This window comes from Ornithorhynchus anatinus, chromosome 3, assembly GCF_004115215.2.
Source record: "Ornithorhynchus anatinus isolate Pmale09 chromosome 3, mOrnAna1.pri.v4, whole genome shotgun sequence".
NCBI classification, from domain to species: Eukaryota; Metazoa; Chordata; class Mammalia; order Monotremata; family Ornithorhynchidae; genus Ornithorhynchus; species Ornithorhynchus anatinus.
In genome coordinates this window covers 47,133,995-47,145,698 of record NC_041730.1, presented here as the reverse complement: position 1 = coordinate 47,145,698, position 11,704 = coordinate 47,133,995, and the positions used below count along the sequence as shown (strand labels likewise).

General features: G+C 48.0%; 2 long non-coding RNA genes across 2 annotated transcripts in view; both read right to left on the bottom strand.

The window, feature by feature from the left end:
• Nucleotides 1-1,347: 1,347 nt before the first annotated feature.
• LOC120638250 lies at nucleotides 1,348-8,518 on the bottom strand. Its single transcript, XR_005659814.1, has 2 exons — nucleotides 8,483-8,518; nucleotides 1,348-1,815 (listed from the first exon to the last, which is right to left on the bottom strand). It is a non-coding gene; the product is annotated as an uncharacterized LOC120638250 (long non-coding RNA).
• A 35-nt stretch (nucleotides 8,519-8,553) lies between these two features.
• LOC120638249 overlaps nucleotides 8,554-11,704 on the bottom strand; it is a 44,653-nt gene continuing 41,502 nt past the window's right edge. Inside the window, exon 5 of the long non-coding RNA XR_005659812.1 lies at nucleotides 8,554-8,591. This is a non-coding gene — a long non-coding RNA (uncharacterized LOC120638249). The remainder of the gene's footprint in view (nucleotides 8,592-11,704) is intronic.

Below are 11,704 nucleotides of genomic sequence, written 5' to 3'. Positions count from 1 at the left end.
CTGGTGCTAAATTCAGCTCTGCCACTTGTCTGCTCTGTGGCCCTGGGCAAGCCACTTCACTTCTCTGTGCCTCAGTTACCTCATCTGTCAAACGGGGATTAAGACTGTGAGCCCCATGTGGGATGGGGACTGTGTCCAACCCGATTTGCTTCTATCTACCCCAGTGCTTAGAAAAGTGTTAGACACCTAGTAAGCGCTTAACAAGTACCCTGATTAGTAGTAGTTGTAGTGTTTCCTAGGCTCAATGATAAAAAAGATCTATGAATGGTTCCTCAATGTGAGGTAAGGATTCAGGTTTAATGGCTATTCTATAGGTTCCTAAATTTTGAATGGACCTAAGAGTACAAGTGGGGAGATACTTGAAAGTAGAGGGATAAGCCTTGCTTAGTAAAGAGCAATTACAGCCATTTTTCCAGGGTAAGGTCAACTGGTTGAGACCCAGGAGGAACTCCTGAGATGTACTGGTGTTGGCAGCAGCATGTTTTTCTCATCTGCTCTACGGGTGTCTGCCCCCCTTCATCAGGTGTGAAGGCAAATGGTAGTGTGTCTCTTAGACTGTGAGCTCATTATTGGGCAGGGATTGACTCTGTTGCAGAATTGTACATTCCAAGTGCTTAGTTCACTGCTCTACACATAGTAAAAGCTCAATAAATACTAATGAATGAATGAATGAATAGGCCAGACTGGAAAGTGCTAGGAATCTGTGTGGGGCTGTGTGTTTAGCGGTGATGTAAAGCATGCGAAGAAAGTTACAGGAGCATGTGGACCACAAGGGGAGAGCAAAGGCTTGCATTAGCGTGTTAAGGAGGGTGGGTAAAAGGGAGCAGGAATAGGGTTGTGGGGAGGGCTAGGGATGTGTAGTAGGGAATGTGAAAGTGTGGTTACAAAGCCAGTACGTACAACAAGGATGGGTGAGTTTTGCTTGCCTTATACATGGCCCATTAATCCAAGGAAGCTGTCCACACTCTGAAATATACCTTGCAAAGTGTCAGTCTGGACCTAGGAAATATCAGGTCTCCTGGGAGCTAGCAGAGATTGAAATCGAGACTGAGACTGAGACCGAGAGAGAGAGCAAAAACAAAACTTCTAAGGAAGAGGGGACAACGAGTGCCATAGATCACCCTTCCACTTTCCCAACAGAACTGTCACACCTTTGGCTGGCTCAAGAGTTCCCACCCATCTGCATACTGTAAAGCCCTCAGGCAGGGTGGCCACCTTCACTTGCTTTTGTACAAAGAGGAGTCTTAGTCATCAATCCTGAACATCTGTCTTGATTCTCCTGTGCAGACACCATCTCTTCGAACCATACCAAGACCCAATCCATAAACCAAGGAAGGCCATCGGGTGTGAGATGGGATTTTAACAACTTTTATTCACCAGCATAGTGTCTGGGGGAAGAATAGCTTTCATTTGAATATCTGGAAGTGGGAAAGGTGGGAGCTGGTGAGCTGGGGGGCGGGAGGGGCTGGCACGGGGCAGGGGCTGCTTGTTAGAGGGAGGGGTGGCCAGGATTTGCAGGGTGGGGGGGGGAAGGTGCACAGGGTGGTCAAAGACAACTCCAGGCCCCAGAAGACATCCTGTGGCTTGGGTCTGGGATTTTGTGTGGGGTTGGGGTGGAGTCAGGAGTGCTTCAGGATGGTTTCCCTCAGAGTGTTGAGAGTCCAGGAAGAAGTTAAAGCTTGCCTTGGCTGGAGGGCTGGGGTCCTTAGGTGGGGGCAGGAATACTTCAGGATGGTTTCCCCTGAGGCGTTGAGAGTCCAGGAAGAAGTTAGAGCTGGCTTGGGTGGAGGCCTTGGGTCCTCAAATGTTGGGGTGCTGTTGAAACAGTATTTTTGCCTTTAATCTTGGGGAAGAAACGGTAGGAGAAGAATGGAAGTGGCTGGAGAAAAAGGAGGGGAGGTGGAGGGGGAAAAGTTAGAGAAGGGGTCCCCAGCAACCCTCTCTTCCCTCCTTTGCACTGTCACTGTCCCCCCTGCAGTGGGCCTCCCACTGAGGCTCAGGGGGCACCTAGTGGCAGTGCTGCAGTGGGCTCACACCCTCCGTCCCCCCTCCTCAGGCAGGCCTGGTCCGCCACCTCCCTCCTCCCCTGCTCCCCTCTCACTGGACTGCCCCTGCTCCCCCCGCACTGCAATAAGGGGCCTCAGGGGCAGTGGCCATGCCTCCGACGGTGGGCACAATCGCGTGAATTCTCCTTCTTGATCCGCTGCCCCCTTAACCTCATTTCTTCCCCGGATTTAGGAACGCCGATTCTCTCCTCGCTGCATGTGAGGAACAAAACTCCTACTGTCAGGTTTTGAAATGGAAAAGCTAAGGCAGGTGTAAATGCGGTGACAGTCATCAAGGCAGCACATGCCAGCTCCCAGAGCCACCCTGAGGATATCCCTGGAACCCACCCTTCCTGGGAAATAGGACACTTCTCCCTTCTGACCTGAATCACCTCTACTCCTACCAGGGCCTACCTCATCCAGGAAAGTTCCAGGTCAAAGTAGCAGCTCCCCAAATCTGTACAGATTCAAAACCTTGAGGACAAAATACTCAGTGGGTCAGACGTTCCTAAACAAAGCATGGGAAGTGAAACTGGTTTGAGGTTGGATGGAATTTCCCCTGGAAGTTTTTGGGTGGGTCTATAGTGTTATAGTCAGCTTGCGTTCATAAAGCCATTCTTCCAACCATGCTAGGAAAGGCAGCGAGATAAACCTCGCTGTTTTTGGTCTTTGAATGTGTGGTATTTTTTTGTTTGTTTTTAATCCCAAGATATCCTAGGCGTCTATGTTCAATGGAATGAGTGTTGAATAGATTTATATGTAAATTCTTTTATATGTTAGTGATTTTAGTATTAACTTTTATTTTAAACTATTTTATTGTATTTTATTGTGCGGCCTGTAGTTGCATTTTATATTTATTTTTATTTAGCTATTTTACTGACTTTTTAAATGTCAGGAAATGTGATGTGCTGCATAAATCTTTGAGTTGTTTTTTATCAGTTGAGTCAGAGAAGAATAACATTCCATTGAACATTGAGTTGGTCAACCAGGACTTAGGACAAGGACAAGGAGTTATCTCTGTTGTGCTGTTGTCATACAGGTTAGAAACTGAAATCCTGACAAGACACTCTAGAATTTTGAAAGATATCCCCCGGTAAAACCGGACAATTTCTTTAACATGGAAAATGAGCCTACACAGCCTGACTGGAGCAGCTCTAGCCTCTCTGAAAACAGGAAGGCTCACAAGAGAGATAGTCCAGATTGTCTATGAGGATAATAATCTCTTGATCCAGACGTACAGCCCTAAAAGATCAACTGGGGATTTCTTGGACAACTGGACCATGTATTTCAGAGATTCTGCAAGAAGAGAATCTCCTCCTGTTTGCCCCTGCAGAGTTTCTTTGGGGTTTCTGGCCCGCGTCTTGCCACTGCCCAAGGACAAAGCCCCCTCCGCCCCACCCCCGGCCCCCAGGCCCAGCCTCCACCCACCAATACAAAGACCAGAATAGCCAGATGGGAGGTGATGAATCAAACAGGAGATTTTGCCATGAAGCTACCTTCTCCCTACTCGACCCTGGGCCTTGAAGACCCAAGGCAGGAGAACATCGGAGGAGAGGCTGTTTTACACAAAGCTAAGTTTTTCAAGAATTTGGCATGATGCAGACATCCCTCCTCCTCCTGTTCCTCACATTTTCGTTGCTCGCCCTCCAATACCTTGGACGAGAGACTCGAGACTCAGCCTGGGGTCCAGAAGAGATTACCGATTGACTGGCATGAAGCACTTGCTCCCTTTTTCTTCTCAACTCTAAAATGAAAGGGCCTTGAAGGCCTAAGAGCCTTGAAGGTCGCGCCTCTCTATCGCCATCTGGTGGCACTTTGCTCCTACTGCGCTAGCTTCCTCCCTGGGCTTCCAGCTCCTCTGGGTGGCCTCTGACTCCTTCCCCCCAGCCTCCCCAAGGCCTGGAACTCACTCCCTCCCTCTCCACCTAGGCCGGATGTATCAGAACATTAATCAGCTCACAACTCTGCCAAGACGCCTTCTCCGATTAAGCCCTCTTTTACCCCCCGCCCCGGCTTCTGCATCCTCTACAGCCTTGGATCTGTGACGTGTGGACATTCCCATTTTCCCTGTGGCACTTATGTGTCTATCCATAAACTAGGCATTTCGTGTAACAGAAATGCAGTGGTTGTGAGCGCAGAGGGGGTAGTTGATAATAAGAATAGTATTAATAATTAGTAGTAGTAATGTAGCATTTCTTTAGCACTTTCAATACGTCAGGCAATGTACTAAGCGTTGGGGTAAATAAAAGAAAACTGGTTTGGACACAGTCATTATCCCACGTGGAGCTCATAGTCACAATCCCCATTATACACATTAGGTAACTGAGGCACAAAAGAATGAAGTGACTTGCCTAAGGCCACACAGCAGACAAGTGGCAGAACCAGGATTAGAACCCATTACTCTTCCACTCCCAGGCCTGTTCTCTAGCCACTGAGGAGAGAATGAGGTGAAAATACACCGGTGATAATTGAGCATATACTTTGCTCAAAGTACTGTAGGATGTCCTGGGGGAGTAGGATACTGAGTTATTGTTATGGTATTCTTTAAGTACTGATTATGTGCCAAGCACTGTTCTAAGCACTAGGGTAGATATAAGGTAATCAGGTTATCCCACATGGGGCTCCCAGTCTTAATCTCCAATTTATAGATGAGGAAACTGAGGCCCAAAGAAGTTACAGGACTTCTCCAAGGCCACACAGTAGACAAGTGAAAGAGATGGGGTTAGAACCCACATCTTCTAACTCTCTTGCTCTTGCCATTAGGCCATTTTGCTGTGGGCAAGTACTGTGTGTGTCCTATTGTACTCTCCCAAGTGCTTCATACAGTGTTCTGCATGCAGTAAGCGCACCATCACGTCTGGCACTGTGAGATCTGGCATGAGACCTGGACCCGGAAGACACGCCTGGATGAGCGACTGTGGAGGCACAAGTCTCACTGCCCCGCCCTCTGTCACCAGCTAAAAAAGACATCTGTTAGACACTTCGGGCTCCAGGAGAACCATTCGTCTGACAGAAAGGGAGAGATGGGGGGGGTGAAAACAATCTAGCTTTGCAAACGTGAATCTCCCCCAACACATGGAGTCCCCTTCAGAAGTGAGGTTTGACAGTCGCAGCTAAGCAGACTGCTACATCCTGCAGCTCTAAACCCTTAACTAACCCCATCTTCACATTCCCGAGTCCACTAGTCATTCTCCAGGGACCGAATGCCCAGAACTACTACAGACTGGGCAGAATTCAGTCCTCGCACTCCTTGCTGAATTACACTAGAACTGAAATCTACATGGCTCTGCCCCTCAAAGAGGAACAGGATGGAGGTGCTAAACTTACCCTGTCCTAATCCTGACACTAGACCCTTCCCCTACCCCCCAGAAGCCACCACTGTCAAGGCCACCAGTGTCCCTTCTCAGAGGACTGAAGCTGTGTAAAATGGGCCTGCAGACAGGACTGGGAGCAAAGAGAGGTTTGATCCATTTAGAGAATTAAGGGCCTCGGGTCTTGTCCCTTCCACAGCCAGGACAGACAGAACCAGTTCCCTGCACAGAGCCCCTGTCCCCGTTTCCAGTACCAGCCTCTGTGCTGGGGGTGGCAGCTCCCTTCTCTCTCTTCTCCTCTTCCAGAGATGAACTTGAAGCATGGAAACTCAAACACATATTCACCAACCACAAACAACAGCTTCCCTTAGAGGTGACGGCACAGCTCCTGACTCCATCTCTCCCCAAGGATTATTATTATAGTACTGGTTAAGCACTTACTATGTGCCAAGCAGTGTTCAAACCACTGGGGTAAACACACGGGAATCAAGTTGCCCCACGTGGGACTCACAGTATTAATCCCCATTTTACAGATGAGGTCACTGAGGCAGGGGGAAATTAAGCAGAGTTAAGCGGCTTGCCCAAGGTCACACAGCACACAAGTGGAGGAGCCAGGACTAAAACTCACATCCTCTGACTCCCAAGCCCATGTTCTTTCCACTAAGCCACGCTGCTTCCGACACAGTCCCTGGCCTTTGGGGCTCAAAATCTAAATGCCCATTTTACAGATGAGGGAACTGAGGCCCAGAGAAGTGAAGCGATCTGCCCAGAGTCACAGAGCAGACAAGTGGTGAAGTCAGGATTAGAACCCATGACCTTCTGACTCCCAGGCCTGTGCTCTATCCACTACACCATGGCGCTTCTCTTGGGAAATGCATTGCTTTGGACAAGGAGGGGGTCCCCACTTCCATAGGCGCTTCTACTATCAAACATGGAGGGGCTCCCCACCTGTGAACAAGCGTGTGCAGGGTTCCAGGGCTGCTCATTTGGTGAAGCCAAAGTCAGCTCCCTGCCCCAAACCCCAATTCTTGAGTCCGGAACCAGCCTTCGTGTTAACGGTGGCAGCCCCCTCCTCATTACTCTCCCCAAAGCTAATCCCATCTTCCATGAGCGCACGCACAAACACCCCACCTTCCCTTTGAGTGGGACTGCATCACAGAGCTCCATCTTTCCATGGTGGAGTACATTTGGGAATTGACCTCACTGCCCAAGTGCAGGGGGTAAACTTCACGGGTGGGGAGTTGTGATGAGCCACAACTGTAGAGAGAGCGGTTGCCAGTAGGATTCTCCCCTTGGTCATCCACCCCCCACCTGCCGAGTTCTGGAGGAGAAGACGTGTGGGGCTTTCCTCCTCCCAGAGCTTGGAGCCGATGGACCCAGTATTAGGGGTCTTGGAACGTACCATAAATGCCTCCTCGGGAGATGGGGAAGAGGATCTTTGGTCTCATGGGAGAGAGGCAATGCTGGAGCCATCCTCCCTGCTCATGTGTTATGCCACTTAATTTCCCCTTGCACTGCACTTAGCAGGTCACCGGGTAATTTGATTCTGCTGCTTTGGATGCTCCTGTTGACGGTTGGGATTGGAAAACCTCAATTGCCTAAAGTCAAACAGGCCCGGACTCTGCAGAGAACCAGTGGTGACCATCAGGAAAAGCCCTTTGGCATCAGGATCGCAGAACAGGTGACCAGGTGATGATGCGGAGACTCTTTCCGTGAATTAATCAGGGATGAGCTCCACTCATGGAGTTCAAGGGTCTCACGGTTCGCCTGGGCTTTAACCACTTGATTTAATCGATGGAATTTTTTGAGCTTTTACAGTGTGCAGAGCAGTGGACTGTGTTTGGGAGAGGACAAGAGAACAGAGTTGGTAGGCATGTAGACAAACGTGGTAGACAATCACACCTTCCTCCTTCAAAGCCCTCCTGAAGGCTCACCTCCTCCCAAAAGCCTTCCCTAACTAAGCCCCCCCTTTCCTCAGCTCCCTCTCCCCTCCGCATCACCCTGACAGGCCCTCTTTGCTCAACCCCTCTCTCCCTGCCCCACAGCAGTTGTGTATATATGCACATAGCTATAATTCTATTTATTTACATTGATGCCTGTTTACTTGTTTTGATGTTCGTCTCCCCACTTTGAGACTGTAAATCCAGTGTGGGCAGGGATTGTCTCTCTTAATTGCTGAATCGTACTTTCCAGGCGCTTAGTACAGTGCTCTGCACACAGTAAGCACTCAATAAATGTGATTGAATGAGTGACGGAATGAATGAACATGTTCCCTGCCCAGAAGAAGCTTACTGCCTAGAAGGACTGCCTAGAGTCAATCAGTGGTACTGATCGAATGCTTATTGTGGAAAGTGATGTAATGAAATTGCAATAATTGAGCTGCCTGGTGAAAACAGAGCCTTAGCACAAGTGAAACCATTTTGAGCAACAGGGAAGAGAACTTTTAAAATGCCAGTGTGAAAAGGTTTAGAAAATCCTTTGTAACTTGCTGAATTTTACTATCCACCATTTGAGAATGTGTCAACAAACTCTGGGGCCTAAAGTGACCTTATCTGGGAATCAAGATGTCTACGGGAGTGATTGAAATGTGCATGTAAGGCCAGGGGGGCGCTACTGTGTGAGTCTAAATGTAACCAAAAAAGTGTCTTTGGGGTCTTTCACTAATCACCCCCGGGGGCCTGGTGTTTGATCATTCTGCAGAATAAAATTTGGATAATATAAGAACCATGTACGGTCTCAGTGACCATGCAGAGCAACCAATAGCCATAATTTTACATGCAACATTACTGGATACTGAGCACTGTACTGAGTGCTTGGGAAAGGACTATACTAAAGAGTTGGTAAACACGTTCCCAGCCCACAGTGACCTTACCCAGATGTTTGAGGGGGAGAAGAGCATGAGGCATTACTTGGAAGTTCTCTTCAGTGAGGAGTAAGACCTTTCTGAATGCTCCTTTTTTTAAAACCGTATTTATGTCCTTTAGTATGTGCCAGGCACTGTTTTAATCGCTGAGGCAGATACAAGCTGTTCAGGTTGGACACAGTCCATGTCCCACATAGGGCTCTCAGTCTTCATCCCCATTTTACAGATGAGGTAACTGAGGGAGAGGGAAGTGAGTCACTTACCCAAGGTCACACGGCAGACAAAGGGCGGAGCAGGGATTACAACTCAGGTCCTTCTGACTTCCGGGCCCAGACTCTCTCCACTGGGCCACACTGCATAGCGCTTAAATGCCTTAAAAAATAATAATAATGATATAGCTTCAGCTATCACATCACTAAGAATGACTCCCAAATCCAACTCTCCATCTGCCATGTGAGAGTGGGAAAAGCTTTTTCTTTCAGGACAGTGTCATTGAGTCATCAATATGCTTCCACTCAACTATTTCCCCTCTCTGCAATTTATATTATATTTAAAAGGACTATTAATTCCTTGTGGGCAGGGAACGTGTCTTCAAACTAAGATGTACTAGACTCCTCCAAGCACTTTGTACACAGTAAGCACTTGATATCATTAATGAACTCATCATGATTATATAACAATTATACCACTTCCACAAATATTTAGTTAGACTCACTGCAGCATCCAGAAATACCAGAGGGAGGGAGACTTTGGCGATTTGGGAATTGGAAGCAGCGTGGCTCAGTGGAAAAAGCCTGGGCTTGGGAGTCAGAATTCATGGGTTCGAATCCTGACTCTGCCACTTGGCAGCTGTGTGACTCTGGACAAGTCACTTAACTTCTCTGTGCCTCAGTTACCTCATCTGTAAAATGGGGATTAACTGTGAGCCTCACGTGGGACAACCTGATCACCCTGAATCTACCTCAGCACTTAGAACAGTGCTCTGCACATAGTAAGCGCTTAACAAATACCAACATTATTAAATATTTAGTTAGACTCACTGCAGCATCCAGAAATACCAGCATCCAAAAGAGTGATCTTAAAAAGGAGACTTTGCCATTCGAGAATTGGAAAAACAAAAGTAATCAAAAATCACAGTATTAACTCCAGGGGGGACAGGGACTGTGTCCAACTTGATTTGCTTGTGTCCACCCCAGCTCCTGGTAGAGGGCCTGGCACATAATAAGTGCTTAACAAATGCCATTATTAATAGTGACAATAATAATAAAATGGGGATTCAATATCTCTTCCCCCCTCCCTCTTACACTGTGAGTTCCCTGAGGGACGGGGACAGAGTCTGACCTGAAAATCTTGAATCTACCCAGTAGATTGTACTGTACATTGTACGGTACATAGTGAACACTTAAATGCCACCACAATTATTAGGCAGGAAGAGGAGGGGGCCAGCTGGTTTCTCACCATATTTCTGTCCTCTTTCTCCTGCCCCTGCCTTAACTAGAAGAACATGGTTTGGCTCGGCAGCCTGGACATTGCTGAGGAGGGCACATGGGAGATTAATCAATTAGGTTTATTTTATGCAGACCACTTTACTAAGTGCTTGGGAGTTTTCCACAGAGCTGGTAAACACACTTGCTGCCTTCAAGCATCTTACATTCTACCTGGGAGATGGAGAGTAAAATAAAATTACAGGTAGGTGGGATATCTGGGGCACAAGTTTATTTGTGTGGGTGGGAGGGGGGGCATGCGTATGTGTGCACCATTCAGGTGGGTTACCTATACATGGGTCTCAATGTACTGGAGTTGTCTGCTTGGGGTTTCTTGCAAGTGCCCACCTATAATGTTACAATCCCCTGTCATGGGCCTCAAAATCAGACAGTTGTGGGTTTGAATCCCAGCTCCACCCTTGCTTGCTGTGGGACTTTGGTCAAGTCACTTCCCTTCTATGTGCCTTACTTACCTCATCTATAAAATGGAGATTGACAGTCAACCCACTGTGGGAGAGGGAGGGTGTCCAACCTGATTTGCTTGTGTTCCGCCCTAACCCTGGCACATTTTGGGTGCTTAACTACCACAGTTTATTATTTCCAGCTCTGCCCCTTGTCTGCTGTAATAATAATGTTGGTATTTGTTAAGCGCTTACTATGTGCCGAGCACTGTTCTAAGTGCTGGGGTAGACACAGGGTAATCAGGTTGCCCCACGTGGGGCTCACAGTCTTTAATCCCCATTTTACAGATGAGGTAACTGAGGCACCGAGAAGTTAAGTGACTTGCCCAAAGTCACACAGCTGACAAGTGGCCGAGCCGGAATTCGAACCCATGACATCTGACTCCAAAGCCCGTGCTCTTTCCACTGAGCCACGCTGTGACCTTGGGCAGGTCACTTGACTTCTTAGAGCCTCAATTGCCTCATGTGTAAAATGGGGATGGAGACTGTGTCCTTGTCTAGGACAGGGACTGGGTCCAATCCAATTGCCTTATGTCTCCCTTTGCTCTTGCTGTGGTGCCTGACACATGCTAAATACTTAAATACAACAGTTATCATTATTATTATTACTATTACAACAGAGTTAGTAGACACATTCCCTGCCCACAAGAAGTTCACAAACCAGATGGGGAGACATACATGCATGTAAATATATAATGTATATTCTGGCATTTAAGCACTTAATACCACAAGTATTGTGTTTATTACTAGGAAAGGGGGAAGGGAAAGCAGAGACCCACAGAGATCAAGGAACACCACTGGAGTCACACTGCAAGTCACTTAAGTCGATTCAATACGACTGACTGATTCACTAACTGATTGGATAGTGGAACCTGGGACAACCTCCAATCTGAGCCACTGCCCATCTCCAACCCATGGTGCCCATTCTCTGTCTCTTGGGCCTAAGAGGGTCATGCCTTCTGGTCTAGCCCCACCTGATCAAGTTGATAAGGGCCAGGAGAAATCTAAGATTCTCCCATCCATGGGAGCCACATTCTTCTCAAGAGCCTCAGGCTGGGTATGGGGAAGAGGGAAGGAGAAAAAGAAGGTGACATCATCCCCTCTTTTTGCACTCCCAAGTCTCCAGCCCCCTTACCCTGACTGGGTGAAACTGAAGGAATGAAAGGTGGAGGGAGGGTGCTAGCTTGTCACTCTACAAATTAGAAGCTGCTGTCATCCTCCTGCTTTGAGTAATAGCTGATACCCTCAAATTATAACCCTTTGGGGAGCAGGGGCAGCTGCCAGTGGATCGGGGACACTGGAAAGAGGAAAAACATATCCATTTTAGTCCATACAGATGCATTCGGGATTACAGAGCCCAAGCTGTCAAAGGGACATAAAGGGGAGGAGGAGAGGAGAAGGCCAGACCGTGACATTTGTGTTGGTAGGATGGGGGGGAAAACCATTCTAGCATTGGCTGCTAGTCCTCTCCACCCCTCATTCTGCTCGTGCAGGAAGGATGGAGGACATAGAGTAGTCACACATGCATACAGATAGACAC